This window comes from Anguilla rostrata, chromosome 2, assembly GCF_018555375.3.
Source record: "Anguilla rostrata isolate EN2019 chromosome 2, ASM1855537v3, whole genome shotgun sequence".
NCBI classification, from domain to species: domain Eukaryota; kingdom Metazoa; phylum Chordata; class Actinopteri; order Anguilliformes; family Anguillidae; genus Anguilla; species Anguilla rostrata.
In genome coordinates this window covers 71,803,850-71,808,849 of record NC_057934.1, presented here as the reverse complement: position 1 = coordinate 71,808,849, position 5,000 = coordinate 71,803,850, and the positions used below count along the sequence as shown (strand labels likewise).

Below are 5,000 nucleotides of genomic sequence, written 5' to 3'. Positions count from 1 at the left end.
CAAGCGCCTGAACACAGACAGGCCCACACAAGCGCCTGAACACAGACAGGGCCCACACAAGCGTGTCTTTATGGCGTTTGTGTCAGAGGCAGGACGCTGCGTTCCACCCGGCCAGCCTTGGTCACACCAGGCGCTGCGGTCAGGCAGCAGTGCATGATGGGAGGTTTGGAGGAACCGACTCCGTCTCCGGTTGCCCAACGTGTCTGCAGCTGTTTGGACCTCCAGCGTTGGTGTGCGGACATGGAGGTCTGTTTAGCTTTTGCCTTCCCTGATGAAAACCTCCATGCGGATGAACTGCAGATGACGGGTTTAGGCTGTGTGTGTGTGTGTGTGTGCGTGCATGCACATGTACGAGAACATGTGTGTGTTCGTTGGTGTGTATGTGTGCATGTACGGAGATGTGTGTGTGGGTGATGTGTGCATGTACGGGGCCTTGTGTGTGTGTGTGTGTGTGTGAGTGTGTGTGTGTGTGTGTGAGTGTATGTGTGTGTGTGTGTGTGTGTTTATGTTGTTGTATGTGTGTGTGTGTGTGTGTGTGTGTGTGTGTGTTTATGCGTGCATTCTTGCATGCGTTTGTCCCAATATACAAGGAAGGACAAGCGAAGCGTGCAAGTGTCACCCTTTTACATTCTGTGTGGTTTGTGCAGTTTCATATTGTAAGTCATTAATAATGCACGCCTATATGAATGGCTAATCAGGCTGAGGTAAGGCTTGAATGCATATTAAAGTCCTCTGTGTTTATATGGCGGATGCCTTTCTGAATTGTTTGCACGTATTTGTTGCTTCATATTAAATGGAAAAATGAAGCTGGGGAGGATCTGAAGCCGCTTTCATGCACGGAGCCCGTGACGTTGCTGGGTTCCCTTATCCAGGGTCGGTTAGCATTCCAGCGCTGATGTCACAATCACTACTGGTGACTGAAAGCAGTGGAGTTCTAGAACACTGACTTAGGTTTGTCACACCGTGGACTGGAGGTAAAACATGGACAAAGTGACTGCGACGTCACCCGTTGACTTTCCACGGGCTTGGTGAACAGCGTTTTGGAACCACGGAAGTGCAGTTTTTGTCCCGCCATGTTGTACAAATTGGAGCCAGTTGGAGTCTGTGCTGTAGGGGAAATGGGAGGCCCTTATATGGTCATGAACTTCGGGCAAGACGAGGTCGTCCACTAAGCGTGTGAGATACAGTGACGCTCAGTGACGCAGGCTGTCCCTGATTCACCCAGAAAATATTATACTTTAGATGTTCCGCTGTTCTTTAACCCTTTAAGTTGTGAGATCACAGATGTGTGATTAGAATGTTCTTTTTTAGCTGATGTCACAATCAATGCTGGTGATTGAAGCAATAGAGTTCTAGATCACCGACATGGAGTTTTCTAGAAAACCTGCTCATCAAAGGGTTAATTTCTCAGCCCTGGTGGCATTCACACTTTATGCGACCTGTCCAAGGTGAAAGGCCATTTTTATCTGTAGTTGCTTTCGGGATTATCTTGCTTTTTTTTTTGTATCCGTGGTCCCCCTGACGTCAGTGGGTCCTGGGAGGCTCAGGCAGACTGTGATTATATGTGTGGGGCCAGGATTTGGCCTCCGTTGTGTCGAGGCTGCAGTTTAAGGGTGAACTTGCAGAACATAGACACATTTTTTTTTTTTTTAAACGGTGTAGAAGTGTATCGCCGGTTTCTGGTTCAGGCCTGGTGTTCCCAGGGCGCCGGTCCCGGATGGGCAGATCTGCTGCTCAGTTTAGCTCCGGGTCCTCGGGTGCCTAAGGTTGGGATTTCCTCTGATTGGTATCATTGGACAGGGGCTGCCGGTGCCCGTGTCTGACAGTACTGCGCTAACTGACTTAGGTTCTGCCACGGTTCCTCCTTCTCCCTTTCTGCTCTCCCCATCTCTCTCTCCTTCCCCTCCCTCTCTGGTTTCCTCTTAATCTCTGTCGCTCTTTCCTTTTCCATTTATCTGCTTTCGCTTTTCCTTTTCTCTCCTCTCACCACTCTCTCCCTCTCCTCTCGTTCTCTCTTTCTCACTGGCTCTGTCCCTCTCTGTTTGCCCTCTCTCTCCTATCTCCCCTTCTCCTGCTCTCTCACTCTCACCCTCCCTCTCCTCCCTCTCTCTCTCTCTCTCCCTCCACCATGCTTTTCCGCCTCTGTTCTCCCACTTTCATCTTTCCTCCCTGCCCCTCTTCTCTCTAATTCCCTCTCTTCTCCTGTGTTCTGAGTGCACCTCCGTTGGCGTGTGATTGGCTGTGTTCCTTTCCGTGCGCTCGCGCTCCCTGTGATCAGAGGGATTGTGGGATTGCTTCGGACCGGGCCTTGCATCAGAGGTTTGGGGAGGCGGGGCAGGGGCAGCGCCAGTGCTGTGATTGGCAGTCGCGTCGCTCCCCTGGGTGCTCCCCACGCGGAGCCTGGCGAATGGAAGAACGGTGGATTGGAAACGCTGTGGATTTAAGATGGGAAATCTGTGGAGCTGTTCCATTTCACCAGCAGATACGGGCTTACGTGACAAGGGAGCGCTGTGTGTGTGTGTGTGTGTGTGTGTGTGTCTGTGTCTGTGTCTGTGTGTGTGCACTTTTGCTCGTGCGTGTTTACGCACACGTGTGTGCAAGCGCACACGTACGTATCTGTGTGTATGTTCGTCTGTGACTGTGTGTGCATGTGTATAAGCACGTCTGCACTGATCCCTCCTGACCGACAGTGCGGTGCATTCCACCGCCTTCCCCGAGTCTGCGATACGATTGGCCGCAGCAGAACCCTCGCAGGTGCAGCCAGAGGGTCATGTGATCAGGCCTTGAGAGGAAGTGGGTGCGGGAGGGGAGGGGAGGGGGCCGGGTGCGGGGGCCCTGAACCAGACTGTCTTGTGTGTGGGCTCCACAGAGACAGTGTGGCTTTTGTTGAGTCTCAATTTGCAACCAAAAAAAAAGAGAAAGAAAGAAAGAATGTGGCCGGTCCGTTTCTCTTCCTTTTGAAGTCTGTTCATTTAGTCGGCTCTTCCTCCTCTCCGCGCCGCCGCCCGCCTCGCCGCTCGCTGGACAGAGCGGCCTTTTCTTCCGCCAATCGGACCGAGCTCGGGCACCCAACCGTCAGATTCCCTTTTCCTTTTTCCCCGTTTCCATGGTGACCTGACCCTGCCGGGACAGGAGTAAGAACGGAAGCGTGAGCCACGATGTCATCTGACTGGTAGAAAAAAAACCGAGAGCAGCTCCACCAATCACAGTACATTAGCAGTGCACTGTGGTACGGAGTCTATCCACGCTCCCTCTGGGTGATGCGTTTGTACGGTGCACTGTGGTACGGAGTTTATCCACGCTCCCTCTGGGTGATGCGTACGTACGGTGCACTGTGGTACGGAGTTTATCCACGCTCCCTCTGGGTGATGCGTTTGTACGGTGCACTGTGGTACGGAGTTTATCCACGCTCCCTCTGGGTGATGTGTTCGTACAGTGCACTGTGGTAGGGCCTTTATCCACGCTCCCTCTGGGTGATGCGTTCGTACGGTGCACTGTGGTACGGAGTTTATCCACGCTCCCTCTGGGTCATTTTGGTGGGGGAGGGGTGGGTGGGAGAGGAGAAATGAACCTCGTCAGACAGCCCTCATGAGCGTCCCGTCGGCACGGGGCCCGTTAAAAAGGCTGTCCCCTCACGTGCACGGGGGGGTTTATCTCTCTCCCCTAACGCGGGTAATGAGTCTTCAGTGCGCGCAGGAAGGAAAAGCGAAGTTCCTTTTGTGGAGGAAATTCCCACCGGGCCTGCTTACCGTATACGGTTCTCCATTTGCCTTACATCTCCCTTTGATACATGATCATATTCGGTGTGTGTTTCATACACGCGGGCAGATTATACAGCCAGTACATTTTCCCACGGGTGTCTTTCAGTTCAGGGATACGGGTGCCACAATGGATTTGAACCTAAAACCTGCTGGTCACAAGACCAGCCAATGGCAGCCAGGGGCCAAAAATAGGGGTGGTGGCCATGCCTATTTTTGACTGGTCGGAGATCATATTACTTTTTTTGACCAATTGCAGACAGCACTCCTCTTTTGTCCAATAGCAGCTGCTTGTGTGTGGGGAATAAAAGAAGCTTTAGTCATGAGACAGACATTATCATTTCTCTTCCATCATGACCAGCCACTGACTGCTTATCTTACCCACAGTCCTTTGCAGTGAGCGACAAGACACCTCAGTGTAATGGTAATTCCGTTCCTTGTGTTCTGGTTCAGTTTCATCCCCTGTGCTCTCCCTTCACTGGCCAGAGGGGGGCGCTGATTGTTTGCCGTCAGCACGAGTGTGTGTGTGCGCCTGTGTTCTGTGATGACTGCTTGAGTTTCCATAGCGATAAACCCCACCCCCTTTCAGGTCTCAGCGCTCTTGAAAGGATTCAATAAGGAGCTTTCACTCTCCTCTCTTCCTCTCTCTCGCTCTCTCTGCTTTCTCCTTCTGTCTGTCTCCTCTCCTTTTTTTGTCTCTCTGCCCTCTACATTTTCTCTCCCCCCCTCCATCTGATGGATTGAAATGGAAGGATTGATCAGCTTAAAGCAGTCTCTATTGACGTGACTGGCACTCTGCGGCATTGCCTACGCGTTTCAGTGTATGAACATATTCCCTTCTCTCCATCTCTCTCTCTCTCTCTCTCTCTCCCCCCTCTTTCTGAGCCTCATGCTTCTTCCTCTCTCCCTCCCTCCCTCACCCTTTCACTCCTGTCTTTCACCTTTCCTTCTTTCTCTCACCCTCCCTTTCTCTTCTCACCTCGTCCCTCCGCTCTCTCTGTCACTTGCTCTCTCTCTCTCTCTCCCCCTCCCTCCCTCTCTGTTATCTCAGGAATAATCAATTGAAAAGACGAGTCTTCAAGATGTTTTTTTTTAGTTGCTAAGAACACCCACTGAACACCCTGCCCACTGCTGAATTTGGAAGTAAGGAAGATGCTCCTGACTGCTTTAAGAGAGGATCCTCCGCCAGCCATTTTTAAAAAATTGGGCAGCACGAGTGGAGAAGCAGCCAATGAGAAAGCA

The 5,000-nt window shown here is 51.8% G+C and overlaps 1 protein-coding gene across 1 annotated transcript in view; it reads left to right on the top strand.

Moving 5' to 3' along the window:
• Positions 1 to 5,000, top strand: part of usp22 (ubiquitin specific peptidase 22) — a 33,413-nt gene that overhangs the window by 11,629 nt on the left and 16,784 nt on the right. The window lies entirely within an intron of this gene.